Source organism: Ambystoma mexicanum, chromosome 14 (assembly GCF_040938575.1).
Source record: "Ambystoma mexicanum isolate Mex_15411 chromosome 14, UKY_AmexF1_1, whole genome shotgun sequence".
Classification (NCBI taxonomy): domain Eukaryota; kingdom Metazoa; phylum Chordata; class Amphibia; order Caudata; family Ambystomatidae; genus Ambystoma; species Ambystoma mexicanum.
In genome coordinates, this window is record NC_090940.1 from 515,133,450 (window position 1) to 515,154,783 (window position 21,334).

Consider the following 21,334-nt stretch of genomic DNA (forward strand, 5'->3'; position numbering starts at 1 on the left):
ACACCATGAGGGAGGCCAAAGCGCTGCTATTAGACATTGCTGCCATTGAAGCTAACCAGAAAAGACAGTTTCAAAACTTAACTAAAGAAGAACAAAGAGCCCTTAAATCTCTAGCAGATAACTCCTCTATTATCATCAAAAAAGCTGATAAAGGCAGAGGGATTGTGATCCTCATTGGAGTAGATTACATTACTGAGTGTGAGTAATACTCATTACTACCTAGGTTTGAGAGAGGACCCCACCAAGGAATTACAACTCCTCATTTCAAAGTCTCGAAAGCGAAAGACCGACAATGGATCTCCAAACAAGAGGCAGAATTCCAAAAAAGGTAACAGGCGCTCCTCTCCAGAAAGGGGTTGCTGTTGGCACTCTTGTTCAGAAAGGAATTGCCATAGCATTTCAGTGCTGGACTGCCCATGTGGGCGGGACAAAGACTGATATGCAAATAATTATTTCCAATCTGTGAAAGGTACAGTGAGCAAAAAGTGTGTGCTTCAAACTCTCATCTCAGAACAGGTTTATCATGCCATGTTCTTTCTGTAGAGGAGCGCCTGCTACCTTTTTTGAAATATTTGTAAGGAACTTGAGGTTGGTCACCCTAAGTTACCTGGGGGTAACCAGACGTGGACTCCCTGCTCACTGTGCTCAGAGAGGCACAGTTTCACCTCACTGATGAGGCCCAACAAGGCTGAAACATGTGTATGGGGTTGCTGTTGGTACTTTTGTTCAGAGAGGAATTGCCATAGCATTTCGGTGCTGGACTGCCCATGTGGGCGGGACAAAGACTGATATGCAAATGGATATTTCCCATCTGTGAAAGGTACAGTGAGCAAAAAGCATGTGGTGCAAACTCTCATCTCCGAACAGGTTATCATGCCATGTTCTTTCTGGAGAGGAGCGCCTGCTACCTTTTTTGAAACAAGAGGCAGAATTCCTCTACAACAGCAAACCTGCCATCCCGACGTTGTATACACTTCCCAAGGTGCACAAAACCTTAATCAAACCACCGGGTAGACCCATAGTTGCAGGAATTAATTCAGTACTGGAACCCCTCACGACGTTTGCTGACCATTACCTCAAAGGCTACGTACAGAGGATGAAATCCTATCTTAAAGATTCTAGGGACAAGATTAACCTCTTTGAAGATCTGGACTTCAAGCCCAAAACCTCCTGGCTACTTGGATTCGATATCATCTCCTTGTACACCAATATACCCCAACAGGCCACACTGGATACAGTAGAAGAGATTCTACTCACACGAGAGGACCATGATCCGATTCCTACTTCTTTCATTGTCTGGTGTGTGGAACTAGCTCTTAAACGAAACGACTTTGAATTCAATGGTAACTACTACCAACAGATTGAGGGTACAGCAATGGGGGCTACCATGGCCCAGAGTGTGGCAAATCTATATGTGGAAACATTTGAAAAAGCACATATCTATAGCGAGATTAACCCATTCAATAATAACATCAAAAAATGGAACTGCTATATTGATGATATTCTGGTGGTGTTGGACTAACTCTAACAACTGCCAACAATTGTTTCACCTGGTTAAATACCCTTAACCCACATCTGCAATTTACAATACGGCCAGCAATGAATCTCCTAACTTTTTTGATCTTACGATTTACCATCAAAATGGGCTCCTCAAAATCGAGCCCTATCATAAACCGACAGACAAGAATTCATTATTAGACTATACCAGTCATCACATCAAACATTTACAAGTCAACTTACCTTTTGGACAATGTTTGCGCTTGAAAAGGATTAGTTCAGACAAAGATACGTATGAGAGCAAAACCAACTCACCGAGTAAGAAACTGAGACAAAGGGGCTATCCTAAGAAGCTAGTCAAAAAGGCGGCCAAACGGGCCTTTAACAATAACAGAGAAGTTCTTTTGGAACCCAAACCTTTCAAAGCCAAAGATGAGCGAATTGTCTGTGTGAACACCTTCACTGATGAAAGTCTGAAAATCAAAAACATTATCATGAAACATTGGAAGATTTTCGACACAGCTAAGAAATCACTGCCACCCCTGATCTTTGCTTACAAAAAGAGTACTACTATAGGTAACAGAGTGAGTAACAGTGAACTGAAATGTATATCCGCACCCGAGCCCAAACTAACCACACTGTGGGGTTTGCCTCCGGCTACTGGACACTATCCTTGTGGGCCTGTGGTGTCTGCAAGCTGACCTCTAAGAGTAAAGAAGTAGACATAGGCCTAGAAAAACCATGGACTCAAAAAAGTCTTACTAACTGTAATACAGAGTATATTGTGTATCTCATCAAATGTAAGTGTGGACTACTCTACGTGGGGAAGACCATCCGAAAAGCGAAGACACGCATAATGGAACACCAGAGCAGCATAAAAAACAAGATTGAGAATACCCCGCTGGTCAAACATTTTTACTTGTTAAAACATTACCACGAGGACTTTAAATGGACGATACTAATGTCAATTAAAGGGGGTAATCCCAAGACTCTGGAAAATAGGTTGTTCAGGGCTGAACAAAAAATTATTTACATGCTGCATAGTGACACTACAGGCTTCAAGGATGCCATTGAATGGCATAAAATCAAATCCTAAGTTAGGAGGAGCAGCCCTACAAGGCAGTTATAGTGAATCATCCACACCTCTTGCGGTCCTTTCGCGGCCTGCACATAGACACCCTATGCCCCGTTCTACATACATAGCATTTGCCCCGGGTTTTTATACACAGCCACATAGATGAACTATGTAGCACCACATTTTTTGTCATTGATCTTATCTGATCTTATTCACGTTGGGTTCTATGCTCTCCATTCTTTAGGCCGATTGCTTGAGACCTGATTTGCTTCTCCAACACTCTCTCCCCCTATTCCCTATCATTGTGATGAGAGGTAGCCCAGTACGCCCAAGACCTAAACGCTCTCTATTCCTCGTATGCGTTCTTCCCATGTATTTGGATTGTTTTGTGATTTAGACCATTCCAACTAGAATCTTCGGAGTGCAAACCACTAGTATATATATATACATATAAATATTTTTTTTTTCTTTTTTTTTTACCAGTGCTGGTGGCTGTTACGTATGCCTCTACTTGTTTTCCACTGCCCCGGAGCCGTGCACTTCTACCAGGCTGAGACTTCAGCCCAGGCCATACATGCATTCTGTAACTAACACCCTGGATTATTATTTTTCACGGTCTATTATTGATAATATTCGTACCTCACGTTTGATATTGAGGAGGTACACTACACGTACCCCTTATGTCTCCCTAGAAATATGGTCCATGTTTGCACTAATGGCCAGATTTGCAAACAAGATAGTCACTAGCTTTATTCACGTTGCTAGATGTCTTTTTACCTTTCCGATATGGCAGCCCATAGAAACCTTACGGAGTGGCATAAATACCGAAGTAGGACTCCTTTTGGTTCCCATTATTACATAAACACACATATCGGCCGCGCCCGGCCATTCTTTTCACAGTTACAGCGGTACGAGGCACATTCCTGATCCCGTCACTGCCATCGGGGTATGTCTGCCTGTCGAGGAGATACGTTGCCAGAGTTAATCTGGTACGGTCTCACTACAGAATCGGGTTGTTCACTCTGTTTTCTTCCCCCGTAGATCACCGGCGGTGGCCCTTTCGAATTCAACAGTTCTAGGATTGAGGTCCAGATTTTTCATCGTAGCCGTGCCCTTTTTCGAACCAGCATTCCACAGCATCAGGTATTTAACATCCGTTATCACTTGTTCAAGGGGTGGTTACGAATGCCTTTTACAAAAGGGTTGCAGTATTAGTATTTATGTTAATTCAATGCTAATATTATTATTGTGTACAAAACACGTACACTACTTTTTAGTGATTAGTCCTTTTTGGTTGCAGCCCCTGACGGGTCCCTACGGTCTGACAAACAGGAACTTTTTATTCCATGAGCAGTACTCCAATAAGGTACTTTCTACAGAGGTGACATATGGTCTATCCACCCACTGTTTTTCACAATAGTGTCAGATATATGAGAGATCCCGAGCCCTCGTTCTGAGACAAGTGGTATGTCTTTTTTAGGACGCTTGGTCCCCTGCCAACTACTTTCTTACATGTTGATTATTGAAAGGTTTGGCCCGCACCCTAGGCTCTAGGCGACAGAGTCCCTACTCTCCCCCATTAAGAGCATTTTCTCCCTCCTGGCAGGTGAGCGACTTTTGTATTAATAACAGCACTTTGGCCTCATGTCGTCATGCCCATTTGATAGAAGGTATTGAGTACTGATGTTGCTATTTTTGGAAAAGCTTACATTGGTGCTTTTCTTGTTGAAAGCCCCCACGAGTACCAACAAAGGTAATCCACCCTTTATTGTCCTCTAGTTCATTATGTTAGAACTATTACAAAGTCATGTAGCAAATCAGAAGCTGACCCTTTGTTTTTTTATTTTTCACTTCTACAGGTGGTAAGAAATTAGCTCAGATTGAGCCTATGAACCATTATGAACTATGATCTTCCTGACATTTGTTTTCTCCTGATGAAAGTTTGTTATTTATTGTTTGTGAACAGAAACATGTCGAGAGATCTCTCTGGATTGAAAACAGAGATATAATATGTGACAACGATTTAAATAGAGTAGTGTATAAAATAGATTATCCAAAATACACTGTTTTTGAGTTTGTATTACTAAGCATTGTTTGCCTAATACGGATTCCTATGTTTTGGAGTATTGTGATTTACGTGTTGTGGACCACATGATTTAATTCGTTTTTTAACTGCATTGAATTTTCATTAAAATAATGTTTTTTATATTTTAGATGTGGATGGTCCCCTTTCAGATTCCTTAGGGTACTACCTGCATTCATAGCTCTGTCTTTAATTTATATGTAGTTGCTTTCCTGCTTCCCTTCCCGAAGTTCTAGGCAGTTCCACAAAGTCTGGGGGTTCCCTTCCCCTAGAAGGTAACACAGCTCCAACTGTGGGCACCCGACCAAAGAGACTTTAACACCTGGAACCCTTTCACGGCTCGCTCGGGCCGCGGTCTCTCCTGGGTGTTTGCTGGTATGCTGGCCTCCAGACAAGACCCTCCTCAGCAGTTTCCTTCTTGATAGGATTTCTTTCCTCACAGGCCTGACACACCCAGCCTGGCTTCTCTCCTGCTGGTTTCTCCCTCCGGATTGTCGGCTCCACCTTTTATGCACCTGCAACCACATAACAGGTTGCAGGTGTGAGTCCTTAAGTCTGTTTGCCTGACTATAGTTACTGGTGTTCTCTGCACATGCCTGACCATCACAACAGTCTTCAGGTCTCTTCCTCGTCTCGGTACCAGAGTGGTGTAATGACATGTTAGTCGGTTCTACTCCTAGTCGCCTCTTCCGTGTCCCATTACTATAGTGGTATGAATGAGGGGAAAAAGGAAGTGATTGGCAACAGCCTATTAAGGCAGTGGGAGGGTAAGGTTGGTTAGCACATGGAAAAGGGGGATGCCATGTCTCGTTTGCGGACATCTTCTCCCCAATCCCCAAGGACCCTCAATCCCATAGGATCCTCTCTCGCATCTCCACCCCCAAGGTCAGGGTCCAAAAGCGATGGCCTTTCCCTGGCCACCTGAGAAGAGGATCCACGGGAAGTAGGTGTGAGGATGCCTGGTATACTTGTTATGATCCAAAGAACACTAATTTTCTCTTGATCATGATTGGCAAGATTTGTGGCGGTCTTTGGTTCTTTGTACTGTAGATGAGCGAAGAAAGGTAAAAGTCTCCCAAGATGTATCCGCCTCTTGACATGAACGTGAAACATGAACAAGAGACCTTGTACCTCCTGGGAAAACCCCTAAAAAGGGAGACAAAAACAAATTGATTCACTCTTGCAGTGTTGAATGGGTAGTTTGTAGCTTCGAGGACCAGGCAATTTGGTAACAGCGGCAGGTAAACCAGACAGGCCACAGGAGGCAACAGTCCCAAGAAGCAGGCAGGGGGGCAATGTAGGTGGAAATGAGTACTTACAAGAACAGTCCGCTGATCGCAGAGAGAGAGCGTCTGGCTGAAGCCGGGAGAGTGGAAACCCACCACCAAGGATTAGAGTGGCAAATGCAGGCTGGTCGCTGGGGAAAGTAGAAGGAAGCCGCAGAGGACCAGAGCGGGAACTCACGGAAGGAGGAGCAGAGGTCAGGTAGGGAACAGCAGGGCGAGATTATAGGATAGGAGGAAGCTAGAGACCGGGAAAGTCCAGAAAGGAAAGCAATAGGAAGAAGGGGAATTAGGACAGGGGAAGAGCGTCCATGAGGAATCGTCTAACGGAGACAGAAAAGAGTACACACTGGAAAAGGAGGAACATAAGGAAACCGGGACAGCAGCAAGAATCAGATATCCAGAACAAGGCAACATTTTGCAAGCGAGCACTAGAATCAAGATAGAAGCAACACGCAACGCTCGCCTTGTTGATCCCTTAGATGGAGTGAGAGTTCTGCTCCGGCCTGAGAGAGTGCTGCCATCTGTTGTGGCTGATCCGGGACTTAGACATAAGGAGAGCACCATGATGGGAGGGGGACATTTGTCTGATAGGGAACCTCTTCCATTTAGGCCATAGTGACCATCTTAGACCCTGAGTCCTGACACCACTCCCCTGCCAGGTATCTTAATTCAATTTTGTCTACCTGGGATACTCGCCTGCCAGGACTTCTTTTGTAGGTTCACAGATTACCTGGTGTAATTCTTTGCCAGGAATCTGCACACAACTTCAATTGGCTGGTATACTCGCCTGCCAGGACTTCTGATATGTTTCTCGGTTCTTTAAGTATATCAAAATGGCATATACTGTGAAATGTTTGGTGTTTCTATCTTTGGCAGTGCTTGTTTAAACTTCTTCCCCACATCGGCATCTCATACACCTGGTTTGCCTTTGTACCTTGTCTTGACTGCATTCAAACATTCTTCTTACTTTGTCTTGTCTGCATTCAAGCATTCTTCTTATTGGCTATTGGTTTTGTAAAATGTAGGTTTTGCCCACATCAGTAATTTCATAACATTTAAACAATTTGTGTTTTTGCTTGTGTCAGAACGCCCCGGTGTCCCCAGCTGCTTTGGGCAGACTCACCTGTCTTTTTTCGGAATCCGACACTCTTCACACCTTTTCGGGATGGCTTCTTCATCTGCTTTACACTGGGAAGTGTGCGGATATTCTCCCAGCGTCTTTATTTAAAAAAAAAAATGTTATAGCGTGCAAACAGCCCATGGGCACCGAGGCGCTGTTACTTTTCAGGAACTTAGGCATGTGAGATTGTTAACAGGTTATACATTTATACTTTCCGGACAGCAGGTTAGTTAATATACGTTTATACATTTTGGATAAGCAAAACTAAGTCTACTGCGGCCTATGTAGCAGTATAACAAGATGTGACGGAAGAGGTGATTAGATGAAGAGCAACGTTTTCACTGCTTTTTGGAATGCCACATGTGAATTTTCAATGCCATATGTGAATTTGTCATATATGTCTTACGTGGCTCTGCAGTGACTCACCGGTTTCCCTTGTTGGCTTGGAGTGAAGAGTGCTGCCTCAGCGAGCGGTCTGAACTCCCGGAGCACCATCACATCTTCTCTAGTCTCCACAACCCTCTTGGTCAACATGCGGCTTCTCTTACTCCATTCTGGAGACCTTCTCAGTATTCGCGAGTCCTGACCTGGGGCTTAACGTCCTATCCTGTACAGCTCACTTCCGTGGTGCTCTTTCCATTTTTAAATATCCTGCACACTGAAGGTATTGCAAAACAACTAGTTTGCATATGATACATTGAGTTCCTGGTACTTTGCACAAACTCCTTACTCCGCTACCTCATCTCAGTAGCTGAGGAATTATGGAGTTGGAGTTCATGGATGATATTGGATTCTTATTTGGTTTTCCATCTGGATTTCACATAAAGGTATATCAGAAAAAGGGGTTGTGTATGTACTGTAGGTGTTTGAGTCAAAGGTGAGGGCCTTAGCAGAATGACAATAGGCTATCAAAAACCTAGCTATTGGGATTCTTTCTCATGGGAAAGGGGGGAATACTGCATCTTCTCCAATGGAGTCAAAACGTCTCCCTGGTAGTTGTCTCCTCTCATTTGATCCTCCCTAATATAACTGCCTGCAGGTTCAGGATCAGGTAGCGGCTGCCGTCCCCTGGTGACATGGGAGGAGGTCAACGCTGGGGAATTAATGATGACTCCATTGGATTCATCACAGTGCCTTCAGACAACATCAGTGCAGACTGATCTTAGTGACCCCTGCCTGGCCGAGACAGTTTTGGTAATCTGACCCGCTCGCACTCTTCTCTGCTGCCTCGATGAAGCTTCCTCCTCCACATAACCTGCTTTCCAGTTGCAGTCCTCCAACACGACCCAGCCTCTCTAAACCTGACGGCCTAGCTCCTGCGCTCCTTGAGTTCTACTCCATCCCACTGCCTCAGGACTGTAGAGACATTCTGGCACAAGTGCGCACCCCTTCTTGGCTAACTTTCTAGAAGAGCAAATGTAAACGGTTTGCTCTTTGGTGTGCAGCACGGACCCTTAACCCTTTCGCCATTTAGCCAAAGGACAGTCTGCCTTACCTGTTATCCCTGGTGCAAGCAGGTTTGGCGCATTTCTCAATCAAGGTGCATCTAGCAGCGATATTCCATTAGCATCGCTATATGCCCATGCCTTCAATGTGGTCTAATCGTTTAGTCAAGGAATTCCTCAAGGGCCTTTTTCAACTTTTCCACCTACCAAGCGGCTGGCGCCGTCCTGGGAACTCAATGTGGTCCTGTCCAGACTCATAAGACCTCCGTTTGAACCTATGAACAAGACTTCACTGAAATATCTCTCTTGGAAGACTGCTTTCCTAGTCGCCATCACATTGGTGTGAAGAGTAGGCAAGATCCAGGCTTTGTCCTGCAAGGTACCCTACCTGACTTTTCATATGTCCAGGGTGATTCTACGCACCAACCCGTCATTTGTACCCAAGGTTCCTCAAGCATTCGACCTCAATGAACCAGTGGTGTTGCCTGTTTTTTTCTGCACCCCGGTCTGTCCGGCAGAGCGATCCTTACATTCCCTGGATGTTGTGCATGCTCTAAAGTACTACATCGCCCGCACAAAGCTGATGCGAAAGACCTCTCAAGGCTTTCTGACATTTGGCCCCTCTGGTACTGGTATGGCTCTCTGTAAGTCTTCAATTACCAGGTGGATTTCATCCTGCATTTCTTTCTGCCACCAACAAGCAGGTAGAGGTCAAGCTCATTTCACCAGATTGGTAGCCGCCACTAGAGCTTTCCTCTCTAGGGTTGGTTCCCCTGCTAGACACCTGCACGTTTACTTGGTTTTACTGTGTCGACAGGGATTCTGCGGCAGCGACCAGAGTTGGGCAATTTGTTCTACGTAACATGTTTATTTAAGGTCAGTGTCTCCTGTGGTAAGTGTTGCTACAAGGAGCTTGCCTCCAGCCTTTGTGGTTATTAGTACTGCTTTGTAATCTTTCCACAGCATGTGGATCTATGAAAAACCTTATGATGGAGAAGGAATAAGTTACTTACCTGTAACTCCTGTTCTCCAGCATTGGTATTTATCAAAGTCCGCAATCCAGGAGTAGTGTGCCTCCAACGATCTCTGCCTTAATGCCAGTAAGACTGAGATCCTCCTCATTGGCACACCTACTCCCACCTTCCCTCTCTCACTCTGGCTGCCCACCCTGGGCCCTCTACTTGCTCCTTCCTGTGAGGCTAAGAACCTTGGGGTCATCCTCAACACCACCCTCTCCTTATCTCCTCACATCTCTGATGGCTCTAAGAAGTCACACTATCAGCTGCACCTCCTCAGAGGTATTCTTCCTTTTCTCACCTTCCCCCCAGAAGCTCACTGTCTCCAGAGCCCTGGTACTATCCAGGCTGGACTAATGGAACAGCCCCTTTCTTAATCTGCCTGCCTCTACACTTTGCTCTTTACAATTTATCCAGAACAGGACTGCAAGACTTGCCCTTGGCCTCAAGCCTAGGGATCGTATCTCTCCAGACCTGAAATCACTCCACTGGCTTCCTGTGGCTGCGAGGATCAAGTACAAGACCCTCTGCATCGTCCACAAGGCTTTCTGGGGCTTGGAACCACACTACATCCAGCTTTATCTTCCTAAGCATCCTCCTTCTCGAGCCCTCTGCTCATCCACCTCCAACTCTCTGAGGGTCAGACGCTTCTGCAGGCAGAGAGTTGGGGGTAGATCTCTGTGATCATCTGGGGCCTCCCTCAGGAACAGCCTCCTTGCCTCCCTCAAACTTGAGCAGGGCCACCTTAAGTTTCCGGAAGCAGCTTAAGACCTTCCTTTTCACTTCCGCTTTTTCTCTCCTTCTCCCTCTCCCTGCCTGATGTCCCTGTCTGCTGCGCATGCTGGTTGCCTGGTCTCCCACTGAACTTATGGGACCAGATTCCTGCACGACCAGTTGCACTTGCACTGCCTCCAGGCCTCCCAACCACTGAAGGGACTGTTTCTGCAACCCTACAGTCCCTGGCGCTCTGCATTTATGAGCCACCTCCCGGCAGCACTTATGAGCTACTTGCACTCTACCCTCCCCTCTCTCCCCTTGGCACTTCTCCCCCTCTGCCCCCTCCCGCACTTGCGTGATCCGAATGTCACAAGGCCTAGTAAGATAGTTGTTTTGTCCTCCTTCTGTCCTCCTTTCCTTGTCTTGTCACGTCTTGAAACACTTGTGTACGTACAGGCGCATTATAAATGACGTATAATATCATAGATTCACATGTGACCCTCCCACCTATCACACCTACCGCTCTGCCTCTTTGCTCATACTGCCACTTTTTCATGCTCTATGCCAAAATCTGAAGATGTCGTCCAGGGGTGGAGCAAAGGGAGCCCTTGCTATTGGTTTTGGGCAGTATGACCCAAAATGACTCTACTAGAGAACTAAAGTGATCTAGTAGAATACGATCTTTCAAAACCGGAGGGTGTGCATAAACATTAATCAAGAAAATACTTTCTGTCCTACCCTCCATGTAACTTCAATATATCTCTTTCTCATATCCAGTTGTGAGTTCAGTGTCAGCTATGGAAGTGATTTCTTAATAAGATTGGCAACCACTTTTGTGCCCCTCATAAATGTACAACATAGAGCACTTTATTTTTTTATTTTTTTATTTGTGTTAATCGTTAAGATTTTAGTGGAAAACAGTAGATATCATATATTTGTAGATGGGAAAGCTTAAGCGACAACAAGAAGAACAAAGAATAGCGAAAAAGTCTTTGATAACTTTGCCCAGTAGACTAAGAAGCTACCAGTTGCCGTTCCGCTGCAGTTAATGTCTTTGTAGAAAGAAGCAAAGTGTTCACATATTCAAGGATTTTGAATGTCGCCAAAAGCCATGATGTTCTATCTCCCGCCAGCATTTAGCACCAGCAGGCGTCTTTGTCGCTTAACGAGAATTCTGAGAAAGTTTGTCTCAAGTAGAGAGCTCTGATCTGTTGTGTTCTTGTGCAAGAAAGAAGCAGGTGTCGTATGGACTCTTTTGCTGATAGCTGATCACAGAAGCGGTACTCGTTTGTTTCTGACAAACCTCCGATTGCAAGGACTTTCGTTTGTTTGAAGTAAATTAAGTTTAGCCCTCAGTAGTGTGCCACGGGCTTGTCTAGATGGAAATTTTTTGATGTATGGTTGTCATTCATTACGTTTCCTGATGTTACAAGGAAGGTGGCTTATCAGCTTGTTGTTAGCAGCTACTTCTTTGGTTCTGATCCAATCTTGTTCTTTCAATTTCTTTAGAACACGTACAGGGTTCGGGTGCAGTGTCTCCTCGTCGCATTCGATTGAGAGTAGTTTCTTGGTTCGACTTGGTCCAAAGATTGCGCATCTTACAACTTGAACCCTTACTTTCCTTTAGTATCAAGTTGTACATCGATGGCTCTTTAGACATTCTGCATTTTCGAAAGAGCATGAGGGTGTTGGATTTGACAGTCCCTCCCAGGGACATCAAACTAAGTTCCTGTCTGATTGCCACGACTGAGGTAGAGTTTGGTAAGCCTAAAACAGATCTCCAAAACAGGGCTTCCAGTTTTGGCCAAAGTGCCACAGGTATCTTGGGCATAGAATCAGCGCCGTATGTCAGCGTGGGCACCACCTTTAGTTTGTAAAAGTCCAGAACTGGGATCAAAGAAAATCGGCCGTATTTCCTATCGATTGCCTTGCCTTGGGTCGCGCCAGTTTTTTTGTTTTTGGCTTTTAAGGATTCTTGCATTGCTGTTTCTGACCTGGAACTGTCCAGGGTAACCCCAAGGTATTTGAACTTGGTCACCTTTTCAACTGGCTGCCCAGAGAGCCTTAGGGTGATTTTTTCATTCTTCTTGTTGGACGCTGAGAGGACCATGAATTTTGTTTTTTTTCCGTTTATCTCTAGGTTGTTTTTGGCAATTTATCCCTGTAAGCTTTCAAGTTGGCGCTGCAATCCAATAGGTGTAAAGTCAAGAAGAATAAGATCGTCTGCATATAGAAGGCGGCTTACAGGTGTTTTGCCCATTTTCGTTGGAAAGCAACGAACGGGCTCACCCGAATCTTGGATGTCCCCTATCAAGGCCAGGAAAAGTGCCGGCGCCAGCGGACACCCTTGCTTGACTTCTCTTGATGTTGGAATTTCGGAGGATAGGAGCCCTTGCTGATTTAAGCGCACTCTCATGTTAGTGCCGGTGTAAAGGGCTTTAATTGGTTCTAGAAGTTGCTGCGGGCAGTTCCATGCCTCAAGTTTAGACCAAAGGAGCGATCTATCAACACAGTCAAAGGCCTGGGTTAGGTCGATGAAGGCTATAAAAAGTCTTGGGCCCCCCTCCAATACCCTACTCTTCAAGGCACTTATCATCAGGATGTTAGCCGCTGTTCCCAGGTTTTTCTTGAAGTCAGTTTGCAAGAAGTCGTTGCCTGGGGCGTTTCTAGCCCATTCTTTAAAGTCTTGAAGCAGCAGAGAACCAAACACCTTCCCAATGGAATCGAGCAAGGCGATTGGCCGGTAGTTAGACGGGTCACTTTTGTTTCCTCTTTTGTAAATAGGCACCACTATGGCAGATTTCCATGATGGAGGGATCGATTTCATTTCCGCCAGTTTCGCCCATTCGTGCGGGAATGCCTTAAAATCTATGTTGGTAATGCCATCCGGCCCTGGCGCTCTGGAATTCTTCAGCTTCTTGATCATGATGGTTATTTCCTCTGTGTCGTCTAGACAAACCCACTTTGATGTTTCAGGACTGGAATTTCCCGGTATAAGAGTTGTTGTTTCTTGAAACAAGGACTTGAAGAAATGTGTCCATGTCTGTTCTCCAATGTTGATTATGATAGCAGGCTCAGCGACTGGGGAAAAGTGTTTCAGTAATGACCAGAACTCACGACTATTGTGGCTGCTTATCGCCCTTAGTATACTTTCAGCATCCTGTTGGTATAGAGTCAGGCGATGGCCTTTAAGCCAAGATTTGTATGAACGCAAAGCTTCAGCAGCTTCTGAAATTGCCAAAGCCGTCCCCAGAGATTTTGCTTTGCGATTTAATTTTCTCATCTCCTTTCTTTTTACGACCAGGGATTTGTCGTACACATGCTTTTTTGACCCCTGGCCGCCCTTTTTCTGCATGCACTGTTTGTAGATCGACAACAGAGGTAGATAATTGATCTGTTTTTCCATGTCTGGAAGTGCGTGAGATTGATAATTAGACGTCAAGTCACTTATAGCTGTGGCTGAGAGTTTTAATCTTGAACGCTGGTTGTTCATGCCCAGCTGAAAGTGGCAGTTGACGGCTAGAGCCGGTTTGGCGGGCCATGTCGTTGTTAAGAGATTGTGATCACTTGCTTGCGTGCATATTACTTCAAAGCATGTCATTACTTGAAGTAACGGCGTTGATGCAAATATGTAATCAATTGTTGCTTTTGAGGCATTGTGTTCCCACGTAGGCAGTCGGTTGGTATCAGGGAAAGCGGTGTCAAGGTTATGGAGGTCACGTGAGATCATCAATTTAGTCCATACGACTCCTCTGAGGGCGGCCGGCCTAACTGACCAGTGGGTGTTTTGCGAGCTAGGTTGGGTCTGGCACGTTGCATTGATGTCAGCACATATCAAAAAGTAAGGCGTCAGGTGAATCGCCAGTGCCTCATCGATTGCCTCTTGTAGCATTTCCAGATACAGACGGTCATTAATGGTCGCCGGGTTCCAGTACATGTTCGCAATGATGACTGGAGATGTATTTCCTGTTTTCCCATTTCCATCTTGATGAGGCAATCTGGCTTTTACCAGGAGTAGAGATTGGTTGCTGATGAGCGTCACTTCAAGTGTGAAGCCACTTCCATGTCGACAAGCTGTCAAGATGCCTGAGGAAGGATGCCCAGCAGCCCCTTTTTTGCTGGTGATAGTGCGATTTCGTAGCCCTCTAGCGTAGGCATTTCAGTTAACCAGGTCTCCTGGAAACATAATATGTCGTAGTCACTCAGGTTTATATCGCCTTGCGCCGTCAGGTGTAAGTGGCCCCTGGTGTTCCATCAGCCCAGCCTGATTGAAGTCTCGTTTGCTTTGTTGAGAATGCTGGATTGTCGGTTGAGCTCATGGTCCAGGGGTTGCTATCTTTTTTTCTGCATTATCAAGGCTTTGGGTAGCCAAGACCTTATGCTTTGTGTAGACGCATTGTTCTCCAGGGCCTCCTCTGTAGCCTTTGGTTCAGGTGCTGTTTTCAAGATTAATCTTGTTATAGGAGGGCCAGAGTTAGCATGAGTGTTGTTGTGCATTTCTACAGTGTTTGCTCTTTGAGGTGCCGGGAGTTTTGGTGCTTCAACTTTCCGAGTCTTAGATGGGTCTTGCGAGTGGTTCTGCTTGTTGAAAGCCTCTGGGTCCCGGAACACCCATGCTCCACGTTGGTCTGTTGAGGGAAGGTTTTGAAGTTTGACAGTGCACCACTTCTTTTGTCGATGGATTGAGGGATCCGGGCTTTGTGACTTTCCCGACGTACACTGTTATTTTTGGTTAAGCCCTCTTGTTCTGGAGGATTCTGTAACGTCATATTCCATCTTCAACAGTGCCTTTGTTTCTTCTTTTAGAAGGGAAAAGACTGTTTTTGAGGTGATGTATAAGTGCGCTATAGATTTCCGATGTTTCTGACTAGGGTCTACCATGAGTAGATCTTCAGTTTTAATCCGACGTAAATTTGGAATAAAGTCGAATAATTTAAGTACTGATCTCTGATTGAGAATGACGTCATCGTCATTTCCTGGAATTTGTTCCAGCTTTAGGATCCATTTAGTTTTCTCCTGTTTTTTAGTAATCTTGTTGTAAGAGTGTGTTCTAGATACGTAATGTACTCTTGTGCTCTTGTGTTTCGGTGAGATGGAGATGTATGTTTCCTAGGAGATCTGTGGTGGTTAACAGGCTTGTCCTTAGCCGTTTCTGGTCTAGTATTCTTTAAGGAGAGTTCTTGTTCTTGTCTGTCACCTCTCGCGGAGTCTTGGATCTTACAGTTGCTTTTCTGGAGTGTGCTAATTCCATCATGGCACGGTGGGAAGGAAGGCAAGTCGTTCCACCTAACCTTGTGTGATAGCTTTTTGCATCGCTCCTCAAATCCTAGGTCTTCTCCTTTCCCCTCACTGTCTATGCTGTGGTCTTTGAGGGTATCACTAATAGCTTTGTATAACTTCATAAAAGGTGCTAGTGCGATGGCGACAGCCGACATTATTGAAAACATTTCTGCTTTTTTTATGGTGTCTCTGCCGGTGTGTGAGGCGTGAGAAAGGCAGATCTTTCTTTTCGTGGTGTGTCTAACGAGAAAGGCTGTCTCAGGGGACGCTGGAGATGATTTGATCTTAAAGAGTGCAAAGAGTTTCTGCGATTTGAGTCCTTGTTTGTGGCCCCGCTTGGTGCGTTGCCGCGCAAGTTGGTTTGCGAGTTTGCATTCTCATGTCCTCTTTTGTGTGGTTTCTTGAAGGTGACTGTAGGGGAGTGATCCTCAGTGACCATCTCAGGGCTTTCTGGTGCTTCCTCTGACGTCACCAGTCCGTCAGGCTGGAGTGTCGGGCTCATAGGCCCGTGAGGTTGGATTTCTTGAACTTTGCTCTCGCTGTGAACAGGTGGTGAAGATGCAAGTTCTATGCCTGGCCTTTCGAGAGAGTTAGTAGCTGATACATAGGATTTCTGTGAGTTTAGGTCGCTTAGTTCTGAGACTTTTACTTTTTGAAGTAGCTTGAACGGACTGGAGACAAGTGCTTTCTCCTCACTGGGCAGGTCAATAGACTTGAAGGGAAATAAATCGCTTTCAGTAGAGTTTGCTGCTATTGAAACCGGTTGAGCTGAGGGACTGGCAACTGAGGGTGATCTTGGTTTACGTTGAGTTAAATTCTCTCCAATCCTCCGGGAGGGGGAAACAGTCTGCTAAAGCCTGAAGGATTTCAACGTCTGAGAGTTTGTCCCTGCAAACGCTTTTTTAGAAAAGTTTCTAAGGCTATTTCCTCGCTCTGGGTACTTCTGGTCCTTTTTATTGTGTGTAGGTGGTAAAAAGGATGTCCCTTTGGCCGGCGGAGAATTTCTTTTTGTAAGAATACTGTGAGGTTGTTTTTTCTTGCCCCCCGCTTTAGAAAAATGGCGAGGTCTAATCAAGGTTGTCTCTGCCTGGTTTCTTTTTCGTTTTTTGCCGTTTTTATTTAAATTTACAAGTGGCCCCTCTGGGTGGGCCAAGGTTTGAGTAACATCACTATGAGCGCTATTACGATGGATCAGCGCCTTCACAGTTAGTGTGGGGCCCTGGAGCGCAGCAACACAGTAATTGGGCGGGGTTGGTTGATCCTGTTGCTTTTGGATCTGAGTGTCAGCGTTTGATTCGACGCCAGCAGCGGCAGCCGTGTGAAGGCAGACCCCCTGATGCAAGGTTTCTCCCGGTTTCTACTTGGCTTCAGCTCCTCCCCGAGGAGACTCCCACTCTTTCCCCCCGTGCGACTCCCGGGGTGGCAGCGCACCGTTATCGCTGCGACTACCTACACGCTCTCCAGCGACCCGGCCTGCAATGTCACAAGAAGGCTCCCTTATGGGGGCCCCTGGCGAGGTGAGCAAGACCTGGGAGGACTGGGTGGGCAAGCTTTGATGCGGGGAAGTTGAAGGAGCAGCGAGTGGGGCCTTCAGAACAAGGGGCGGAGGGGGCATTTTTACTGGTATAATGCCAGTGTCAGTGCTCGAATTTGACAACACTGTGATGGAAAGGGCTGATGAATGTTCTGTACACACGGCGGGGGTAGCTGCTGTTTTTTCTTTAAACATGAGAAGTCTCTGCTCACCTTTCTTAGGAGCAGTGGTCTTCAGGTCAATTAGCAGCACACCCTCCAAGAGGCGGGGTTGTGAGCTCCTTAGGCGACAGCTTTCATTTTCATCGATAGGAGAGTCTGCACAGTGTGTCGTCCTGTCAGGCCTGCCTGGCATGGCTGGAGGACTGTCACTCTACGTTCACTCTGCGTCCGCTCCGCAGACAGAGTGAGCTTTTGTATGGGTCCTCCCACTCCACTCCAATGTAGAAAGCGCAGGCAGACTCCAAAGGACTGAAAGAGTTCAGGAAAGACTCAAGGTGACCTGCAGAACTGTCACTCTACGTTCACTCCGCGTCTGCTCCGCGGACACAGTGAGCTTTTGTATGGGTCCCTCCACTCCACTGTAGAAAGCGCCGACAGACTCCAAAGGACTGAAAGAGTTCAGGAAAGACTCAGGGTGGACTGCAGGACTGTCACTCTACGTTCACTCCGCGTCTGCTCCGCGGACAGAGTGAGCTTTTGTATGGGTCCCTCCACTCCACTGTAGAAAGCGCCGACAGGCCCCAAAGGACTGAAAGAGTTCAGGAAAGACTCAGGGTGGACTGCAGGACTGTCACTCAACGTTCGCTCTGCGTCCGCTCCGCGGACAGAGTGAGCTTTTGTATGGGTCCTTCCACTCCACTCCACTGTAGAAAGCGCAGACAGAATCCAAACGACTGAAAGAGTTCAGGAAAGACTCAGGGTGGACTGCAGGACTGTCACTCTACGTTCACTCCGCAGACAGAGTGAGCTTTTGTATGGGTCATCCCACTCCACTCCACTGTAGAAAGCGCAGACAGACTCCAAAGAACTGAAAGAGTTCAGGAAAAACTCAGGGTGGACTGCAGGACTGTCACTCTACGTTCTACTTTAGTTTAATGTGCTCTCCCAAGAAAGGCAAAATACATGACTGACAGGTGGGTTTCTTGAAGCAATACCACATCAGGTGTTTTTGGTACATTACCAATCAGAATGCCATTCTTCTTTTGAGTTTGCCACAAATCCCATTTACATTACATCACATAGATGTTAATGTATCTTTAGCTGTTCTATTTAGGTTTGGGAATACCCAGGATCATTATAGTTATGGCTGTTAGCTGCTTGGAGTGAGTGGTAAATCCTGATGCACACAGGTAATGAAGTGTTACAACAATGAAGAAATCATATAACACATTTTACCCCAATATCTCAATGGCCATCTGTTGCTCTTGCTCCCAGTAATATATGAGATAATTTTAATATTTCAACAACAACAGAATAAAGAATATATGGTAATTTGGCTTGTCCTCTTGCAGAATGTTTATGCAGATGTAAATGATAATCATGTCTTCCACATCGTTGCCTCAAGCTGCTATTATAGTCCTGCCTTCTGCTGAAGTAATTGTCTTTGCCTCCATGGATTATGGGGAGGTATCTGGTAACTTTGATTTGTGCTTACTTTTGGGTGAGCTGTAGCTCATCAGAGGTCTCCCAGGCAGACAGGAGGGTGTTGTTTTTCTTCTTTTCCCTCCAATCCTCTCCAGCCAGTTCCAAACTTTTTGTGGCTTATCAACAAAAAACAACCCGACTGACCATCCTTGCTCCTCGCCAAGAACAGAAGCATATATTGAATATTTGAATATTCATCTTTTTCAATTCTCTTTTGGCTGCTTCAAAAAATGGTCTTTGTTCCTGCACTGCTTTGGTATAATCTAGGAATAGGAGGTCTCTTACCGCACTTGCCGACCCCTGACCTATCTGTCTTGCTTTTTGGAGCAGCCTGTCTCTATCTCTATATTTAAGGAGCCTGGTATTTAAGGAGCCTAGCTACCATTGTCTTGAGGCAAGTTTCCCTGCTTTTGCTGGTATTCTAGAGCTTCTTGCAGTAGAGATAAAGTAAGTCCATTTATTCCTCATGTTGATAAGTTAGCTAGTACTCTGGATACAGCTCCATTGATCTCTCTCAATCCCTTCTGGTAGGACGGTGATTCAGAGGTTATTTCATCATGCTCGGCCTTCTGTATCTTCTGCTCTGATCACCAAATTTCTTGACATCGTTTGAAGGGCTGACAGTTTTGTATTCTGTGCGGCCATTGTTTTCTCCAACACCAAGATCCGCTCTTCTGCCTCGCATGTCCTGTCTGCTGCTTCCCAGAATTCTGAGTGCTAAATCCGCTCCAACTTCCTAGATCGTGGTTTCCATGGAGTAAAGGGCATTCCAAATCTCCTGCATCAAGCAAGATAAAGTAGGTTTGGATTGTGGTCAAGTCCTTGGGCATCTTCACAGCAGCTTTGACGGCAATGGGCCTCATTACACGGTAGGCGGTAGGAGTTTACCGGTACCGGTAAGGGCACCGGTACCGGTAAGGGCACCGGTACCGGTAAACCCCTACCGCCTTACTACGAGTTCCCTTTGCGGGACCCGACTTTAAAGGCTGGTTTTACCAGCCGTTAAAGTAGGATGCCGCAAAGGGACCTCGGAGCTAATTACGGTACCGCAATTTGCGGTACCGTAATTAGCACCTTCCCCATTCCAATTATGCCCTATGGGGGCAAAAATGGGAATGGGGAAGAGCCTTGGTGAATGGGGAATTACCGCCCCCGCTCACCTTGGAGTAGGTGTCATGATGCCTACTCCCGGAGAACCAGTCCAGGACCAGCGTCCCCGGAAGCAGACATCATGTTCCCGGGGAAAAGGCCAGCAACCCCTAGTAGGGGCCCTTTGGACACTGTCCTGGCGCCTTTGGCGCCAGGCTCATTTTGGACCTCAGTCCTGGCGCCATAGGCGCCAGGCTCATAAAGGGAGTGTTTATGTGAACTTACCTGATGCAGACCGTGCTGCCAGATCCAGACCTCTTTGAGGCCTGAAAGGGACTATTTTACCTGTGGGACTATTTTGCCACTCGGGCGTGGCCGGGAAGAATACGTACCTGGAACTACTTTGGGGGCTATTTAAGCCACGCCCAGACAGCAGCTCACGCTTCGCGTTGTTCGGCACCTAGCAGCTGGACGCTCACCGTGTCAGCTCCTGCATCCTGACTCCAGCCACGCCCGCCTCCATCCTGGAACACCTGAAAGGAAAGAAGAGAAGGGAAAAGGTTAACAGAAGAACATTACCTGCTTCTACCCGGAGTCCGGAGTCATCACGCCGGCGATCCTAAGGGAAGACATTTATTTTAAAGACGCATCGCGTTGCTCGCTGCAGCGCCGCGTTCCACTCACCTGTTCACGAGGCATCTCCGTGCTCCTTAGCGACCATCTGCACGATCCGTCGCATACCTGCGCCTAAGGGAGAAGAGAAGAACAAAAGGTGAGCAAAAGGAACATATTGAGGAAAGCCAGATTTTAGCCATAAGACTTACCTGATTATTGTTGGGAGAATCTTTCCTCATCTAGGGTCGGCGCCGCTTCTTCGGCAGTACCGTACCCCGGCCCCTATGGAGAAAAAAGACACACGCATTGGTGGGTGAATATAAGGATATTAAAGGAACCACCCATCGTAAACTCACCTGAGTTTACCTTCGGCGAATTGTTACCTCTACGCGAAATCTTCACTCAGCACCTGTGATAAAAGGGCGGACTACTGAATATAAAGGCAAATAGAAAAGGAGGCCAACTCTTGAACTTTTACAACAGTATACTTACGGCACCTTGCCAGGAAAGTCAAGTAAGCTTGGATCCTCACCAATCCGAACACCAGTGAAGTAACTGGATATAATCGCACCCCTGCACCAGAAGCAGGATGGAGAGCTCGTCCTTTCAAACCTTAAGGTGAGAGTTAACGGGGAATTTCGGAGGTGCTCTGATGAGAGTGAAAGAGGGAAGTGGGAGGCCGACGCGCTACTCCGCAGCTAGTTAATCCCCTTTCTCTTTCTGCAGAAGGATTCTCCTGCGAGTCAGACAAGCGAGATTTGGGGGTCCTGTCCAGTCGGTCTTCCGAGTTCTGCGCATCACCTTAGAAGAGGCCGCAGCAGTCCAGACCTGGTCAGCATCTCCGTGGGAGTCTGGTGAGCGTTACAGAACGCAAAGCCTTCCTACAATTTCCCACCCAGGCGCTATGGAGACTTCTGAGACTGATCAGTTG